At 40.8% G+C, this 20,520-nt stretch overlaps 1 protein-coding gene across 1 annotated transcript in view; it reads right to left on the reverse strand.

Annotated features, from left to right (window-relative positions):
• The window catches only part of HTR2A (5-hydroxytryptamine receptor 2A), a 62,893-nt gene that overhangs the window by 36,263 nt on the left and 6,110 nt on the right, over positions 1–20,520 (reverse strand). The window lies entirely within an intron of this gene.

Consider the following 20,520-nt stretch of genomic DNA (forward strand, 5'->3'; position numbering starts at 1 on the left):
GCTGCGATTCATGGGGTCGCAAAGAGTCGGGCACGACTGAGCGACTGAACTGAACTGAAGTTAAATTCCAATTAAACATTGCTTGGGATCTCACTGAATACTCGCATTTAATGCCAAGACTTCAGGGATCCTTTGACATGACTAAATAGGAATTCAGTAGTCAAAACTCATTTTACAAGTGAGGAAATATACACTGCCTGTATTCTGACAAAAGTCAAAGTTGGACAGTAGCCCAGGTTACCTGAGTCTTCATACTCTTCTCATATCTTGTGCTGAACTGTGCATGACACTGTATTATAACCAGAGGAGCTCAGTGCTGGAAGATGTATCTTCAAAATGTTGTTTTGTCACTAAGTCATATCTGACTCTTTTGCGACCCTATGGACTCTAGCCCGCCAGACTCCTCTGTCCATGGGATTCTCCAGGCAAGAATACTGGAGTGGGTTGCCATTTCCTTCTCCAGGGGATCTTCCTGACCCAGGGATCGAATCCACATCTCCTGCATTTGCAGGTAGGTTCTTTACCACTGAGCCACCGGGGAAGCCCATTAAAAAGTTGTTAGATTACTGCTATTAATACTACGTTAATCAAACCCATCATCCTTTCTTTCCTCCAACTTTCAGTGAATTTTACATTGTGAGAATTATTTCAACTTACCAGTAACTGGAGTTTTCTGCATGCTAGAAGCTTAATGTAGAAAAAGCTTCCTAAAGAACTATAAATGCAACCTGATTCATATTTCATATCTTGTGAGAAATCGGTTAAAATCCCATAAACTAGATAGGTCCATTTTGACCTAAAAAACAAAAAGGAAATCAATCACAAAACCCTATCTGCTTTTATGACTACTATTTACTCAGTTCTACTTGACGGTAGATTAAAAGAGAACCTCTTCTGGTCCATCAGTCCCCTCCTGGCCTTATTCAAGCTGCTGAGTTGCTTACTGGGTTACTAAATAATCTGTCGTCTACTCTGCATTCAACCATTATGAAAAAGAAAAACAAGCAAATCATTCTGAAAATAGACATTTTAGCATTACTCTGTTGATATAGTCTGTGATTTAGTTTATTCACCAAAATCCAACTCTACTTCAAAATAGAGTGTTAATAGATTCTCCAGGTAGGCAAATGGGCAAGAGTTGCAGATAACACCACGGGTCTTGGTGAGGCCAGTCAGAGGTTTCAGTGTCTTTCTCTGTATCTTGACACCTAACTTGTTCTGAGCATGATTCTGAAGGTTGCATAGAATCCCTTGGAACCAGAACAAAAGCCTCTTTGTTCAGTGGCTTGCTGACAATTTTAGGTATTGAGATCTAACAGTAGAAAATGGAATTATAGAGCCGGAAAGGATTATCAAAATGTAATTTAATTCTAGACAAATCCCACATAAGTCTTATGATTTCAAAAGAACTCCAGGGAAATTACTTAAGTTGTATCTTCAATTGTTTCCTCTTCAATTCTGGTAAAGTTCGTGATGTACAATGATAGCTTTAAAGTATGGTGCTTTTTGAGGTGTGAGACAGTTCCTGTGAATTTGACCAACTTGGAATGAAAACTACTCTTAAATTTAGATTTTAAATCCAAGATAATGTAAGAGACTATGAAGAATCAAGGCCAGCACCCCTGGCTTGAGGAAATCGGAATGGGCTCTTTAATGGTCAGCTTTGCCAGCATGTATCAAGTGCCTACTATGCTAGTGATGAATGAATCAAAGACAGTATGGACCATGTGTGTGCAAGGTTAAAAACCCAGCATGCCCTACTGCATGGGTGGACAGCTCTGTGTGCCACTATTATACCATTGGTTCCTTGGAAACAAGTGTACATAAAATGTATATGTCTGAAATCTTAAAGTGCATGTGAGGCACTCCATGAGAATATACATGAAAAAAATCTATCCCAGTTCTAAACTGATAGTTCAGGTGGTTCCTCTTCAGTTCAGTCGCTCAGTCATGTCTGACTCTTTGCGACCCCATGGACTGCAGCACACCAGGCCTCCCTGTCCATCCCCAACTCCCAGAGTTCACTCAAACTCATGCCCATTGAGTCGGTGAGGCCATCCAACCATCTCATCCTCTGTCATCCCCTTCTCCTCCTGCCTTCAATCTTTCCCAGCATCAGGGTCTTTTCAAATGAGTCAGCTCTTCGCATCAGGTGGCCAAAGTATTGGAGTTTCAGCTTCAACATCAGTCCTTCCAGTGAATATTCAGGACTGATCTCCTTCAGAATGGACTGGTTGGATCTCCTTGCAGTCCAAGGGACTCTCAAGAGTCTTCTCCAACACCAAGTTCAAAAGCATCAATTCTTAGGCGCTCAGCTTTCTTCACAGTCCAACTCTCACATCCATACATGACTACTGGAAGAACCGTAGCCTTGATTAGACAGACCTTTGTTGGCAAAGTAATGTCTCTGCTTTTTAATATGCTGTCCGGGTTGGTCATAGCTTATCTTCCAAGGAGTAAGGCACTAAGGTGCCTGTTAGTGCACACCAATCCTTGGACGGCTGCTTCTTATCTGCTAAATCAGATTATCTGGGCGTGACCCTGAGAATATGCACTTTCCTATGACTCTAACTCAATTCCATTGTTGTCTTATAGAAAAGCCATCCTTCACAGAAATGGGTTCTCATCCAAGGATGAAATGGTTCATTATTTTTGTGTCATGGGTCATTATTTTTGTGTCTTTCGTTTCGTTTCAGAAACATAACATGGTTATGATGGATGCTTAGAGAACCATTTCACTGTTTAGTCTCCATCTTTGAGTATTTCACTCAGTCTTTTTCTCACACTCTTATAAATGGTCTAGCCAAATGTGAAGAAAACAGGCAGATGAGCAAATTCTGGTTAAGATCATTCATTGAAAAAAGGGTGGTCGGTGGGGTGTTCATTCTGAATGCCATACCTGGAATCCAGAGTTCTCCACTCCCTGGAGCACATCCCCTAGGAGCAGTGCCCCTACAATGGCTTTCACTTTTGTGAGATACATAAACAGTCAAAAATGAAAACATCATTCATGTAATGAAACTATTTCTTAAATTAATAAGGCTCTCTACTGGGTTTAAAGCAGAAAGTTATAGAAAAGACAAAAGTGTGACTTTCAGCTTTTGCTTGAAATTAGAACATGAAATTCTCCTGGTATATGTGTTTCATTCTTAGCTTCTGTGACTAGCCTTGCCAAATCCGTTTCTATGGAAACGGACATTAAGCGAAAATACTAGAAAAGCTACTATGGAGATGCTCTTGTAAATTTTCATGTGTTATCCTTTGCCAGGTGAGGCCCCATATACAAAACAGGCTTAGGTGAACATGTTAAAGATGACTTGCTATCAGGAAAACAACAAAGGCTTCTAGGAAACCCTGTTTCTCTTCCTCCCTTTATTTTCCTATCCTCTTCTTTTCCCCTCTTTCTCTCCTTTCTTTTCTCATTCATTCATTTTATTTATTCAATCAATAAGTATAAACAAGCTCCTATATGAGGTTAAATCCACAGACTTTTTTTTCCCCATCTTATATGGGTCAGATAGATGGCTTTAGGAGACAAATCCAACAGGAATACAACCTTGCCTTTAAGTACCTGGGGAGACTATCTGTTAAACACACTGATAGAGGGCAGGGTTGGGTATACCAACCATCCAAAGCTTGATGGCTCAATTCGCATCAAGAATAATGATGCCTCAATAGCATGGAGCCACAACAGAACGCTGGCAGAGTCCTGTATAAGAAGGTGCTGGCGAGTTGGTAGCTGGGAAACATAATAATCATCTCTCTTTTGTCTTTAAGTAGACACAAGACAGGTACATGGTTTGTGGTACACCATGGGCATCTACCGGGGGCTCAGAAGCCAGTGCCTAAAACAGGCATAGACACAATAACCAGTGTGCCAAACAGAGGCAATAAATGGAGATCAGATTTCCTCCAGACAGGCTTGAATATCTTTCAGGGAATGAAGCAAAAGTTTAATAAGCAACAGCCCTTACCCAACAGGTAGGCTAATTGCTGTATTAGAGAAAAAAGAACACCCCTGAATAGACAGATTTTGGTTTCTGTATCAACTGAGTGGTTGCCAAAGTTTCTGTGTCAAATGTAGAAACTGGGTAGTTTCTTTGAACATAACACACAGTGGGCATTAACTTGGTCATGTTTTAACCATTTGTGGACAGCCTGTAAACGCAGTCACCCATCACACCTTTACAACGGTTCATCTGGGAGTTAAAAAGGAATAGGGATAGGAGAAAGAAGCCATTCCATAGAAAATAGGGAGATGTAGGAGAGAAAGTAATTCGTTTCGGAAAATGTTTTAAAAAGCTAAGACAATAACTTATCATAAAGGTTCTTACGGGCACACTCGAATAGAAATTGAGCAAGAAGTTTCTATCCACCTCTACACCCCACCATAGCAAGCAGTCCTAACTCTTGAAATCAGCCTTCATTAAAAAATGAGAAATATGAGGATAGATTAGAAATGAAGTTTAGGGGGACATTTTAGAGTGCCAGCATTCTTCATGCTTCCTGGTTCTGTGGCCAAAACAAAGGCCATTCCCCCTCATTAAGCAAGAGAGCAAAATGCAGGGGACTGTCAGAAAGTGCCACCTTCTAGAATGAAAACCAAGAAGGATTATAATAAAATGATGAAGCTCTTCACCTGCAGAAGTCTTCCCAGAAGCAACTCTCTAGAAGAAAGGCTTGAAAATGTTTCTGATAAAAACATATCTCCCTGTTTATCTGAGGGTCCAAGGTACCTCTCTTAGCCAGCACCTGTAACATGACTAAGGCCAGCAAGTGCTAATCTTAGAGCTCAACATTAATGTATAATGAACTATTTGGATGACTGAGATGAAATATTGAAAAAGGCTGAGAGCTGAGAGCTAAGAAACCTTCAGCCTTCTTTCAGTGCTGTCCAGGGGGAAGCTGCTCTGATTCAAGATGACTGGTCTGGCTTATTTAAAGACAGACAACCCTGGAGGCAGGGGCTTCTCTAGTGGTCAGTGGTAAAGAATCCGCTTGCCAGTGCAGGAGACATGGGCTTGATCCCCGGATCTGGAAGATCCCTGCAGAAGGAAATGGCAACCCACTCCAGTATTCTTGCTTGGAGAATTCCATGGACAGAGGAGCCTGGCGGGCTACAGTCCCTGGGGTCACAAAAGAGTTGGACATGACTTAGAGACTAAAGAACAACAACAATCCCTAGAGTAGAAAAGGGAAATTCATCAGTGTTTGTTATAAAAATATCCTTTAAAGGTTGTCTGCACTCATAGATCTCAGTCCTTTTATTTGTCAAGCAATATGTCTTTCTCCTGCGTTATTCTCTTTCTGGAGAGTTCTGTCTCATTCTCCATTTTTCCAACTTTCCTCCCTTCTTCAAAGTTCAACTCAAATTTCTATTTTTATACAACATTCTCTCATCCTCAAATGCCGCTGAATTCTTTGCATTTTTATTATAATGGCAGTTCTGTTTTCTGTTACAGTTCTTGCTCCATTAGACTATAAAGCCCTTTGTGTGCTTATATTTTGATTCACAACAAACAAACAAAAAAGCTTGAAATTGTATGCATCAGGCCCTTTGCTAGGTGCTTGTAGGTTTGTTCAGGCCTCACTATGTCCCTTACACGCTTATCCTGTCTCTGGCCCACTGTGGACCCTCCCTTACTTCACATCGCTATTTTGTATGGCCATTTGAGAGGCTTGCCTAGCCAGGAAGGAGAATGCCAAGCAGGTGAATGGGTCCAGCAAGATGCGTATATATTGCCGATGTATCAAAGAAGTCAGTTTATTTGAATTGGACTCATGTTCGTCATCTTCCCCAGAGTGGCATAATTCTGGGGTAAAGGAAGGAAAAATATGAACTTGCAAAGGTGGTGTTTGGACTGCAGAATGTAGAGACCCCAGTGATGTTCAGCTGCAATGATGAGATTCTGCCTGAGACATCCTTGAGGCCTCCAAGAGATATATTACTTACCTTCTTGTTACTATTTTAAAAAAGCAGCCAGTGAAAAACTACACTGAGATGCTATGTTGATTCTGACAGGAGAGAACCTGGCTTCGAAGGAGGAGAATTGTCCCACGCTTTCCAAACAGGCCACAGAGTCTCAAACCAAAGTTCATCAACTGGTGGGGGAAAAGATTCAACAACTTTCTTACAGACCCTATTAATTAGGCCTTTATAATAACCACAGCATGGGAGGTATTAAGTAGAAAAATAAAAGTAGCAGTTTATTTGGATATAAATGTTAGGCTTTCATAAAGTTTGGGGAAAGCAATCTAAAAATAGGTTGAAAATAGGTTTTTTTTAAAAACACAGTTTTTAAACACTAAATTTCTTAAAAGTACCTTCAGTCTGACTCTAGAAATTAATTTTTGTGTGTAAGCATGGAAAGGCATTATCTATTATGTAATTTGGGCTGAAGATTAAATATATATATTTTCATTTCTTGTTTGGTAACTCATCATCTAGCAAGGGAATAAACAGATGATTAAAATTTGTGAAAAGATACTACATATAAAAGTTGTGGAAGAATCAAAGCAAGGCAAATACCTCATCCTTGGAGAGAAGGAGAAATGAAAAAGGCTTCTCAGAGGAGGCGGTACCAACAGAGAAGTAGAAATTAGCCAAGTGAGGAGGTGAGAAGGCGTTTGCAGCAGAATAGGCAAAGATGAAGGTGAAATGACATGGGAATTATGGGCAATTTATTGTAGCTGGAGAAGAAAATGTGAGGCAAAGTATGGTAGGAGGTGAAATAGAGGTGTGGGAAGGACCAGACTTATGGGGCTTTGTGTCTCTCATGTAAGGATCTATAATCTACAGGCAGCAAAGCCATTCCTTTGGGAACAAGTAAACCAAAGGGTTTCCAACAGGAGAGTGATTTAGTTAAACCTTTATTTCACAGGGTGACTTTGGTGACAAGGTGGAGAACGACAGCCTCCCCAAAAACCACACCAAACAAACTCAAAACCCTGTGAACAGGACAGATGGCAGGGCTGAATGAAAGGATAAGCTGATGTATGAAACGACTAGCAAGTCAAAGCCAAGGGAGTAGCCAACTGCTTAGATACGGAGGACTTTTGGGTATCTAGTAATCAAGTAGATATTAATGCCATATTCTGAACTAGAGGTTTCAGGAGGAGGAACGGCAGACAGTGAGCACAGCTTTTGATCTGGTAACACTGAGGCTTCTGTGGGATTTCTGGCTAGAAGTCCTCATCACATAGTTGGATGCCAGAGTCTGAAGTTCTGGGGAGCACTTTGGGTTAGAACATAGATTTGTTAGTTCCTCAGTGTTCTGCTAGTAGGTGAATCTGTGGAAAAGAAAGGGACCCAGCAAAGCAAGGAGAATAAAAAAAATGAGAAGGTGGAGAATAGATTTATAGGGAACACTGCCATATAAGGAATAAGAGAAAAAGGAGACTGTACAAGCAACAGATCAGAGAGGGAGGGGAAGATTCTGAAGAAAGAGACAGTTTTGAAGAGATGTCAATACAGAGTTAAATGCATGAAGGGAGTGTAGATAAAGAATGGTCTATCTATATATAAATAAAACTTGGATCAAGATATTATCCAAGCGCACATGTCCATGTGTCTATATTCCCTCCTAAAATTCCATTTACTGATTAAAAAAAGATAAAGCACATTGATCAGAATAAACTATGCTGCTGCTGCTGCTAAGTCGCTTCAGTCGTGTCCAACTCTGTGCGACCCCATAGACAGCAGCCCACCAGGCTCCCCTGTCCCTGGGATTTTCCAGGCAAGAACACTGGAGTGGGTTGCCATTTCCTTCTCCAATGCATGAAAGTGAAAAGGGAAAGTGAAGTCGCTCAGTTGTGTCAGACTCTTAGTGACCTCATGGACTGCAGCCTCCTAGGCTCCTCCGTCCATGGGACCCACGAAAATATCATCTTATTAGTATTTCACAAATGATGGAGGCATCTGTGGAAGACAGACAGCAGATGGGGATAGGTTTAGAGAGAAGAAGCTGAAGAAAGGGCCGAAACAAAGAAATTGCAGCAGAGGTCAATAGGATCTGGAGCGTACAGCCGGAAATGCAAGCGGAGTCAGAGGATATACCAGTGGGAGGGGGCTCGGGGAGTTCTGCCTGGTGGTACTCCCTCCTCTCCTGTTGATGCTCTGCACTGAGCAATCGCAGTGAGGTTCAAGGTCAGCACAGTGCCTGTGGGTGCTGGGCTGGAGAGGCAGGAGGGGTGAAGGACAACTTCATTCTATAGTCAGAGCTGTTTGACTTTCTCACATTGAGGATGCATTCATGTGTTACTTGAGTATGTTATTAAAATAGAAACAGATTTTCGGATTGGATTGTGAATTAGGTAACCCTGAAGAACAGTTCAAAGGAGAGAGGTCTAAGCCGGATGGTGCGTGGGGGTGTGAACGAGAGGTGACAAAGTGGAGCAGGTGAGCAGAACCTTTAGAGGAAATTGATTCAGAGAGAGGGAGATGGGGAGAAGTCAGAGGTTTTGGTGGGAGGGATAGGACGCAGAGACAAAGTATGGAAGAACTTGGCTATTCTGGGGACGCCCATTTGGAAACTGAAAACTGAAAGTGGAATTAGAAAGTGGGAGTAGAAAAGGAATTGTGCTTGATGGCCCCTTCTTAGGTTGAAAGGGAATAAGATTGTCTGCTCAGAGCATGGTACCCAGGGTTTATAAGACTTTAATAGGAAAAAGATTTGAATACATCCACTAAAGATAAACCAAAGGACTGAAAACAATGAGAGTCCAGGCAGGCATGGAGACCATGTGTGGGTGGTGCCTGATTCACAGAGTGTAATTTTCTCCAGCAACAGTAAAGGTTGGGTGTCCAGGGCTGGGGTTTTGTCAGGCCACCGAAGGAAGAAGTACCAGGGCACCACGGGTGAGAGTGCTAACAAATTGATCAGATGATCTGTTACCCTTTCTGACTTAGTGAAGATTTCCTATCTGCTGGCCCAAAAGGAAATGATAGATTTGGAGGAAGCAGATGCTTCTATAGCTTGCAAGTTCCTGATGCAGTCCAAGGGCAGGAGGGGGCAATCTATGGATACTAGTTCTCTGCTGTAAGTGCCCAGAAGCTACAAAAGTCCCAGTCCTGTGCCCCCTCCTGTAACTCTTCCACCTTAGAAGAATGATGAGCAAAAAGCCAAGAAATTTAGTCTACAATGAAGGTCCAGTCCATAAAGGATAAAAGTGTTTCTTTTTCATTGGATCATTTCTGAATTTTCCCCACCAGTTTCCAGTAGCCGTGGAGAAGGCATGCTACCGAATGCTGTTTTATTCAGTGCATAGTCCCATAGCTACAGCTAGAATCTGCCATGCATACAGAAGTCGGCTGTCACTCTGGCAGGCTTTAAACAACTCAGGCCATTAAACCTCCTCTTATCCATGGAGGGCAGTGTGCTAAAGGACAACCAAGGACATGTCTTCTAAGAGCCCAGTCTTTTTGTGATGTGACATTCTAACAAATTGATCGGGTGATCTGCTATTGTTCCTGACTTAGTGAAGATTCCTACCTGCTGACCCCAAAGGGAAGGATCGATTTGGAGGAAGTATATGAGAAGTACGAGATGAGGTGGTCTGCTGGGGGAGATGTCATTGAATTCTCGCACCTGTGTCTGGAAAGGAAAAAGGGTGCTTCACTCGGGCGGGGGTCAAGAGAAGGAGGTGGAGTGTGGTGGCCCTGCAGAGGCTTTGTTTCAGGGCAGAGACAGTGTGGCAGGCTCCTTGGCAGCTCTCTGGTGCTGTAGCACCCTAAGGAAGGATAGCAGCCCCTTTGGGCTGTGGGCATCACTGCTCCTGGACACCAACCCACTCACCTGCAGGCTGGGGCAGCTCCCAGAGCTTCCTTGTGGATCTCTGATGTGCTAATGCATTGAGGCTGGGGGTAAAAAGAGGGGAGGCAATCTTACTGCACCCAGGAGAGAAATCAGAAGACAGAGAAAACTGAGGGAAAGGCGAATTAGACGAATTATTCAGCACTTTCCTTTTGTATTGGGTTGGCCAAAAAATTCATCTGGGTTAACATCGCATGGAAAATCTCGAATGAACTTCTTGGCCAGCCTAGTCTCTTGGTAGATGCTCACCTACAATGTGATCTCTACGCAGTGGGAGAGAGAGCAGGTAATCCAAGTCCTTCCTGTCCTGGTTGTGTGGTGAGTCTCTGAAACCCAGTTCCTAGGCTGATTCCTGGCAGCAAGGGGCTTGGTTATAAACCTATAAGGTCTCAGAGGAGAGAACCCCAAGTGGGCTCCCCAGGTACATCTGTTTCTGATAGCAGAGCTAGGGGTGTACCCCACTAAGAAGGCTAACAGAACACCATCTGGTTTTGAGCCTATTTTATTCTGCTGATTTATTTTGTATTTTTCCAAGCCTTTCCCCACCGCCAGAAGATATGGTATGATAGGAAAACTCGACATACATATTTCACTATCATTCCTCTTGGACCTAAATACACGTGTAATTTTTTAAAACCTAAGTGCTAAAATTTTTGGTAGTTACCTCTATGTACTTTCACCTAATTCCAAATGGAATTTGAGGCTGTTTACAAACACACACTAAATAAGACCAGAAGTATACAGATATGCCAGCAAAAAGGTCTAGAAAATTGATTTACAAAATTATATGCAGCTCTAATAAAATTTTCTTTTCTGGAACTAGATAGAAGTTGATTTCTAATAAAAACTGAGACTCAAAAAAAGCAAGTGAAAATTTTAGTCAGGAAAACTCTGAAAAAGAGAAATGAGGGAATATTAGTTTTAAGAGATAATAAAGGCCATATGTCATCTAACCAATTAAAAGTATGCTGTAAGTGAATGAACAGACTGGTCAACAGAACATAAAGTTCAGAAATAAACCCAAATAAACATATATGAGAACTGAGTATATGATAAAGGTGGCATATCAAATCAAAGGGCAAATAAGTGGTACAATAAGTAGCTAGTATAAAAAGCAGTGTAGAAATAATAAAATTAAGCCACAGGTTAAATTCTAAATGGATCAAAGGCTTAAATGTATAAAACAAAGCCATAGAAATAATGGAAGACAATATGGAATAATTCCTCTTATAACTTTGTAGTGGGAAAAGCAATTTTAGTAACACTTCAAAATTCAGAAGTCGTAAGGGAGAAAAGAACATCTATAAATAAAATCATATATGTAAGTATGTGAGGGGAAAAAAAACCACCATAAGTAATGGCGAGTGACAACCTATTGGGAATATATAGATACATTGTGAAAACATGGACAAATAGCTAATTCTCTTATTTTGTGTTAGGAAAAGTCCAAGAACCTTACAGGAAGGAGTTCAAAGGATGTTGTAAGCTTTTAACATGAGACACATGCTGTATTGATTCAATTAGTAAAGCAACCTCACAATGTAGATACTGTTATTGTCATTTACTCACCAGGAACCGAAGGTGCAGAGAGGCTGAGTGACTTGCCCAAGGTTAAGGGGACAGCTTACAGGGGACACAATCAGATAGTTGGCTCCAGACTTTTTGCTCATAACCACCAAGTTCTACAGCCCAAACTACAGGCAGCCAACCACAGCAAACAATATAAATTTACTCAAAACATAAAAAGATGCTCTAATGCTATATAATCGGATAAATACGAATTAAAACTGTAGTGAGACGTAGCATTTTCATTGTCCCTCAAAGCTGCTTCATTCATCTCCATTGTCTAGGAAGGTAAGTTTTGGCCTGCCTGAAGGCATGAGGTTGGAGCCAATGACCTAAACATTTCGTCTAGGATCCTGTATGTGGTGTCCCAGTTTGTGAAGGCAAAGGACTAAATAAATTGACACAGCTTGTCTCTTCTATTATAAAAGTAATCGTGCATAAAATACAAGGTCATGCTTAGCCTTGATGGAGGAAAAAAAATCGTATTTACACTCACGATACTTCAAAATTACTCATGAGCTGCAAATACAATTCTAAAATGAAATAAGTTCAAGAAAAAAAAATTAAGTTGGTGTCTTTGCTTGCTTGTCAGGATATGACAATGTGAAAATAGTCATTTTCACATTTTCTATCTGATATATACTTTTACCTGCTAAAGACAGTCAGGGAATAAACAGCATCTATTTTCTTTTCTCATACAGCATTAGCAAGGCAATCATCATGAGGAAGAGGTTTGCTCATTTTATATATTGTAGTTGAAGTCACGGTTCCCTCTGATCAAGGGAATTGGGTTTATAAAGGCAAAATGAAATTCAGAGAAGCTCAGGATCATTCTTAATCTAATGCTTCAATCTTGACTGTCATCACTTCTTTACTCAGAGAAACTCACACATAGAAAATGGAATCAATTTGTAATTATGTTCATTGTTCCTCAGAGTTAGATAGAGGTCTTGGCAAAAGTAAGGAGCTGGGGAGAAGCAGCCTATCTCAGAGATACTTAGAGCAAGAAAACCTGAGTCATCTCTGACATGGTTACCAAGCTTGCCATCTGTTAGATCCTTGCAAACTTTGAGGGTCAGCATAGGAAATGGCACCCATTCCAGTATTCTTGCCTGGGAAAGGAAGAAAGGAAAGGGATGGCAACCTACTCCGGTGTTCTTGCCTAGGAAATCCCATGGACAGAGGAGCCTGGCAGGCTACAGTCCATGGGGTTGCAAAGAGTCGGACACGACTTAGCAACTAACCACCACCACCACCACCTCTCACAGAGCCCTCTCTCCTATGACGCAGGTGTAACTGTTTCATTCGTGGACATATAGATCAGTGGTCCCCAACCCTTTTGGCACCAGGGATCAGTTTTGTGAAAGGCAGTTTTTCCACGGACTTGGGGAGGGATGGTTTGGGGATGACTCAAGCACATCACATTACCATGCATTTTATTTCTATTATTATTACATCAGCTCCACCTCAGAACATCAGGCATTAGATCCTGGAGGTTGGGGACCCCTGATATAAAACACTTTATCATCATCATATTTGTGTGAGAAATTGTACAGAACTATGTGAGAGAAAATAATCCTGCCATTCTTCCTAATTTTACCTTCTTGGTAAGTGTGAAGTCCTTTAATAGTTCCTCAGGGCTATTAATGATATGTAAACATCTCCATGTACTGTTACTGTTATCTTACCAGAATGGGTCCAGACCATGCATGCCACCTGCTTTCTGCACTTAACTTCACAGACATTCCTCCAGTTGAATCTCCAATAACCCCAACTCAAGATTTTTAAGAGCTGCAGAATATTCCATAATTTAAAATAATATATTCAACCATGACCTAGCTATTTTCTGCTATTCCCTCCAATTGTCATAGATTCTTACATGTACTTTTGTTTTCCTGTAGAACAGATCCTCTCAAGTGAGGCTGGTAGGCCAAATTTTAATAACTTTTGCTAGATGGTTCAAGAACAAACAACTCATATTCACACAAACTGAATATGGGTACACAGGGCACCATAGCCAAAACCGCAGTGGGTGTTTTCACTCATTTTAATTTTGCTGATCAAATGGGTAAAAAGTGATATTGCATTATTGTTGTAAACAGTATTTCTGTAACTGTTAAAAAGGCTGAGTGTTTTTCATGAGGTTTGTCCATTTTAACTTAGGTTTCTGTGAATTGCCTGTTCGTATAGTTTATTTTTTCCCTGTTCAATTGCTTGTCTTTTCATTTTTTATCAAAACGTGGGTGCTCTTTGGTCTGTTATCCAGACATTGAAAGTTTGCTTTTGACTTTGTTGATACTGATTTTAGCCATATAAAATGTACTATTTCTCATGTATTAAGCTATGTCTATATTGATCTTTATGGTTTCTGCATTTTTTGACTTGCTTAGAAAGGATCTATTGTGCCATTAGCTTCATGTCAATGTATGGCAAAACCACCACAATATTGTAAAGTAATAGCCTCCAATTAACATAAATAAATAAAATAACGGAAAAATCTATGATTGGGACTCAGGGTGTATGAGGAAATAAAACAATTTAGTGGGGTTACTATGCATTTTACATATATTAATAGTAATAGAAATGTCAGTATAATGATTGTTTGGGATAAGACTACAGGTGGTACTAGTGGTAAAGAATCTGCCCGCCAATGCAGGATACAGATGCAAGAAATGCAGCTTCAATCCCTGGGTTGGGAAGATCCCCTGGAAGAGGAGATGGCAACCCACTCCAGCATTCTTGCCTGGAAAATTCCACAGGCAGAGGAGCCTGGTGGGCTACTGTCCGTGGGGCTGCAAGGAGTTGGACGCGACTCAGCTTTTATAATCAAAAAAGGAATGGAAAAGCCAAGAAGAAATTCAAACTAGCTGGGATGGGGTGAAAGAAACAAAACATTATGCAAGTCAGCAAACATATGAAACGAGGAAGAAAATTCTTACAAAGAAAGGTACATGATGAAGGTAAAATGGAGGAATAAAACCAATTATGTCAGTCGTTACAGTAAGTGTAGGCAGACTGAATTTCATTATCAAAAGGCAGAGTATCAGATTTTATTTTCAAAAGTCCACCTGTAAGTTATCTGTGAAAATAAGTATATCAAACAAATGAACAAAGATATTAAAAATGAAGGGGTGAGAAAAGATACATTGGAAAGACTCAAACAAGGAGAAGGAGGTACGGTATGCTAGTGTCAAATAAAGCAAAATTCAAGGCCTCAATCCTTGTCTTGGAAGGGTTGGAAGGTCAAAAATTGGGAGTTAGGGCTGTCAAAGTAGTCAGGATTTCAGGGGTTATGATCTGGAGAGAAAGGAAGAGGAAAACAGGAATGTCATGGTATGTGCCTCCTTTCCCTTTAAGGCATTTACCAGCTTGTTAGAAGGACAGATTGAGAGGAAAAGACATATACACACTACTCGATATAAAACCAACAACCAATAAGGACCTATTGCTACAGCACAGGGAACTCTATTCATAATCTGCAATAGCCTATATGGGAAAAGAATCTCAAAGAGTGGATATATGTATAACCATTTCACTTTGCTGTACTGCAGAAACTAACACAATATTATAAATCAATTATACCCCAATAAACAACAAAAGGGTTAGCAGCAGCCTTATGGTGCCAAGGAGACAAAAACTAGAGTTGAGAGCTCTTAAAAATGGAGACCAAAGTCATGTTCATCTGAGGTCGAGAAGGAATATATCCTAGGTATAAGGGTAAAATGAAAATAGACCAGTGCTCACAAAAACTCATCCTAAACCTGGCTAGATTTAGGAGACCTAGCTGCTAAAGTTAATGGACCCCTCAATGAAGAATGACAACATCAACACAGTATGCACATATTTTTTTTCCAGTGTCTATATTTAATAACATTACCAGGCTTAGCAGCTGACAGAACCTAACAGAAAAAGACTCTAGAAAATAGAAATTCCCAGGTAACTTAGATACCCAGATACCTGTGATTAATATTTAAGAAAACAGATGAAAACAGAGTTATTCCAAAGTACTTGCGTGTGTGTGTGTGTGCGCGCGCGTGCGCTGTTGTGTCCGACTCTTTGCGACCCCATGGACTGTAGCCCTCCAGGCTCCACTGTCCATAGGATTCTCCAGGCAAGAATACTGGAGTGGGTTGCCATTTCCTGCTCCAGGGGATCTTCCCGACCCAGGGATTGAACCCACATCTCTCGAGTCTCCTGCATTGACAGGCAGGTGTTTTGTTTGTTTGTTTGTTTGTTTGTTTTTTAACCACTAGCGCCACCTACAAACTAGAATCTACAAAAAAGAATCAAGTGGGAATTCTAAAAACTAAACATACTTGTACCAAATTAAGAATACAAACATGGGCTTAACAGCCAATTAGAAATTGCTGGTGAGGGGATTAACAACCCAGGAGAAGAAAAGTCAGTAAAATGATCCACACTAAAGTAAGAATTGAAAAGTGAAAAATGTAGAACAGCATTTAAGAGTCATGTGCGCGTGCTCAGTTGTGTCCAACTCTTTGCGGCCCCATGGACTGTAGCCTGCCAGGCTCTTCTGCCCAGGGAATTTTCCAGGTAAGAATACTGGAGTGGGTTGCCATTTCCTCCTCCAGGGGGATCTTCCCAACTCAGAGGTCTAACCCATATGTCTTGCGTCTCCTGTGTTGCAGGACTCTTTACTGCACTGAGCCACCTGGAAAGCCCCTTAAGAGTCGTAAACATGAATAGAAGTTCTATCCTACGAGAAATTGGAATCTAAGAAGTAAGTGGAGGACGGGCGAGAGAATGGAGCAGAAGCAATATTTGAAAAGATAACGACCAAGATTTCTCCCAAGCTGACAAAAGGCATTGAGCTACAAATTTAAGAATCCGTATAAACACCACACAGGGTAAGGGCTTCCCTGGTGGCTCAGAGGCTAAAGCATCTGCCTGGAATGTGGGAGACCCGGGTTCGATCCGTGGGTCGGGAAGATCCCCTGGAGAAGGAAATGGCAACCCACTCTAGTACTCTCGCCTGGAGAATCCCATGGAGGGGGGAGCCTGGTAGGCTACAGTCCATGGGGTTGCACAGAGTCAGACACGACTGAGTGACTTCACTCACTCACTCAGGACAAGAGCAAAACTGACCCACACTGAAGTACATCATAGTAAAATTGTTAAAATACAAAGATAAAAAAATCCTATAGCTGCAAAGGGTGGTAAGAGGTGGTAGATTATAAACAAGCCTGACAGCAAAGTTCTTACTAAGAAACAATATAAACTAGAACTTTAGAACATCATCCACAACTTGCTGAAAAAATACAACTCCCAAATTTGAATTCTATACTGAACAAAAATATGCTTAAAATGAAGGTGAAGTAAAAATGTTATAAAAACAATAAAGCTGAAATAAACCTATGTGATATTCTGAAAGAAATTCTTTAGGAATTAGGACTATAAACCCAGGCAGAATCACAGAAGTGACAGAAGCAATAAACAGCAACAGAAAGTGTCAATACATGAAAAACAAATACTAAGCAAACAGAACATATATGATGACTTACAGGTTTTAAAAAGATAAATAGAAAATAGCAAAAACAATACAAGGGATGGGGTAAACTGACTTAAATATGCTAAGGTCTTTGAATCATTTAAGAAGTGATAAAGTAGTTGTATTAGCCTCTTTTAGGGGAAAAATGAATGTTATATCACTAAAAGGATTTAGGAGACTGAGATAACAGTTCTAGAAAGGGGTATAATGAATTGACAATTCTTGATTAGTGCAAAAGAAGGCAAAAATGGAAAGCATCTGGAACATAGGAAAAATGGGAAATAAAAAGAAAATCAAGGTGGTAAATTTAAATCCAAATATATGTGGGTTACATTAAATACAAATAAAACAGTCCAATTAAAAGACAGACTGAATAAAAGCAAAACTTCATTTGCTTCTTACAAGCAATGTACTTAATATTTACATATGAAGTCAAAAAGGAGTTTGGCAGTAACAGGATGGAATAGAATATATCTAGAAAATAAGACCCTAGAATAAAACCTGGCATAGTTATACTAATTTCAGATGAAGCAGACTTTAAAGCAAGAAGCATCGCATTTAATGATAATCAATACAAAAGACAAACTTTGCATTCAGCTAATAACCCAAAACAAGGTAGAAAATGTAGATAAAAATGTTTAAAGAGGTTTGTAATATAGTTAAAGATACCATTTTAAAAGCCACCAGGATGGGAAAGACTTAGAATTAAATTCTATATAACCTTTAAAGCACATTCCTACTTAAATATTTCAGGATCTTAAGGAAAAAAAAGAAATCTCCCAAATTTAATAAAGCCACCAAAAGAAACCTTATAAGAATAACAAACCAACTTCATTTATGAATATATTCCAGGCAAGCAAGAACAGTTTGATATTCAAATATGAAAGAAAACTAAATACATCAATAAATTGAAGGGGAAAAACTGATATCTGTAGATGCTAAAAAGGCTTTAATAGGTAGAATAAAGCACGTTAGACCATGCACAAAATTTCCAGCCTAAGGATTTAAATGTGCAACAACAAAAATCAATGGAAATGAAAACATTAAAAACATAATTCAGGAGAATATATATGCTACATTAAAATTCCATGCACAGAGGAGCCCAGTGGGCTACAGTCCATGGGGTCACAAAGAGTCAGACACAATTGAATATGTGCACGCCTTCACTAGAACTGACTTTTTTAAAAAACCTTTACCGACTCCTCAGCCATACCTCTCACAGATTTCTGGTACAGAGCCTAGGTAACCTCAGGGTTTCTTGTATTTTCTTATCTCCCTTCTCTGACCACATGGTCAAGGACCACAAAACGCGCATCCAAGAACATAGTAGCTATGCAATAAAAGTTTGGCCAAATGGATGAGTGATGGCTCCTGACTGTCTCCTTCACAACTCATTCCAGCCTGCCTGACTCCTGGGGTGATGGCTGGAAGGAGCAGAAAGCAGATTGTGTTTTGGGCAGTAGTAAGAGTGTTGGCTTTCAAAGAGAATTGCCCTGGGGTGACTCCTGTGCCAGGAGCAGGAGCTCCACCCATGACAAAGGTCATGAGGAAGGAGGCTCGGCATACGTAAAGGCGGGATCGGGCCTCAGGAGTCCCCCTGAAAATTCTCGAGCATCTACCCCCAAAACCAGAGTCTGCCTACTTTCTGCTTTGTGCTCTCACCTACACCTCTGACTTTACGGGGGGCTGTCCCCCACTACCTCTTTCTGAAAAAAAAAAAAGTTAACTTACAGCTCCAGTTAATTAAGTTTCTGGGTGTGATAGTGTTTCAACCTACAAACTCCTTTGGAAGTTCTCTAACCTGCCTGAATAGGTTTTTCCGGCCACATGTGATTGCTCAGAGCCTCCCAACTGTGAGAGGCATGAGATGTTCTAAACTGTCTAAATACAGATTCTTTTGAGCAGTTAAAAGATTGATTAAAAATTGTATTGGTGAAGGGTTTTTCACTTGTTGGGCCAATGTTTGCTGCTAAGTCTCCATATCCCTTACCTGCTGTGTCCCTGGCAGTGTATTGATTAATATGATTGATATAAGTAGTAGCTTTAATGTTTGTAACCTTGGACCCTTGAGTTAATTCTTTTTCTTGTTATAGCCCACCAGTCCTTTGCTCTGTAGGAATGCAACTTTATCTAATGCTTTTGAGGGTGGCGCCTGACTAATCACCTTTAGAGAAAAATAAGTTTTCTGAAGAAAGGGTCTTAAAATGTTAACAGGCCTCCGGGCCAGAAGATGATGCAAATCACCTAAACTTTTGCATATGATAAGTTTGCAGGAAGAAAGCCTGGCTTACTGCATGACTCTACCCCTTCCCCCGTTATCCTCTATGCATTACTTAAGGTATAAAAACTACTTTGGAAAATAAAGTGCGGGCCTTGTTCACCGAAACTTGGTCTCCCCATGTCGTTCTTTCTCTCACCTTCTGGCTGAATTATTCAGCCTCTTTTCTCCACTGAATTTCCTCACTGAGCTATCCTTATTTAACCACTCTTTATATCCTTAATTAACGTTTCCTCCGCCTTGTTTCCTCAGTCCTTCAGATAAATACAAAATAAGATCTCCCACTCTGTCTGCTTCAGACTGTATTGTGAAGCTTAAAATGGAGAATAGCTTGGACTTCTAAAAATGCTGAAATCACACCAATGCAGTTTGTTAACGTTCCCATCATGTTTGCTGCTCAATCATGTCCGACTTGTTGTGACTCCATGGACTGTAGCCTGCCAGGCTCCTCCCTCCATAGGATTTCCCAGGCAAGAATACTGGAATTGGTTGCCAGGCCCTCCTCCAGGGGATCCGCCCAACCCAGGGATTGAACCCGGGTCTCCTGAGTCTCCACTTTAGGCAGATTCTTTACTGTGTGAGCCACCAGGGGTGATCCCTTAAGTCAATTAAATAAGTTCCCATCATAATTGAGCACAATCTTTGCTATTCACTAGCTTTGGCCATTTTACTTTTTGAACCCATTTCCTCATCCATAAAACGGAGTTACCTCCTCTGCAGATGATGTATTTAACAGCAAGGCAAACCATAGGCCCTGAAAAACACAAAGCTATTCTATTATTGGGTTGCTATCCCTGCGGTAAAGAATCCGCCTGCCAGTGTAGGAGACTCAGATTTGATCTCTGGATTGGGACGATCGCCTGGAGAAGGAAAAGACAACCACTCCAGTATTCTTGCCCGGGAAATGTCTTGAGCTGGTGGGCTACAGTCATGGGACTGCAAAGAGTTGGACATGACTAAGTGACTCAACAATAATTCATTTGCATTTTTTATCATTACAAAACTGTGAGTAGACTCCCATGAGTCCTTGATGGCAAGCCTGCCAACAAATCCCATAGTTTCTCATGTGAGCAGACACTGGCAGCCAGGTGGCCCTGGTGGGATTGTGGTTTCCACTTGGCAACATTAAAACTTTAAAAAAGACGCCCAGGGAGTCTTTGGTTATGAATCAAGCCGGCTGAGGTGACGGGTGCAATTCACTTAGCTGCCTGGGAGCTGTCTCTGGCTTCCACTACCTGGGCTTTTCTGACTATTAGGTGTCTGACAGAAAATCAATACTGGCAACAGGTGAAGGTGTGTAATCAGCCTAAGTGAAGTGGGTTGAAATCCTCTGGCATGTTGTATCATAACAGGAT

This window comes from Bubalus kerabau, chromosome 12 (assembly GCF_029407905.1).
Source record: "Bubalus kerabau isolate K-KA32 ecotype Philippines breed swamp buffalo chromosome 12, PCC_UOA_SB_1v2, whole genome shotgun sequence".
Taxonomy (NCBI): domain Eukaryota; kingdom Metazoa; phylum Chordata; class Mammalia; order Artiodactyla; family Bovidae; genus Bubalus; species Bubalus kerabau.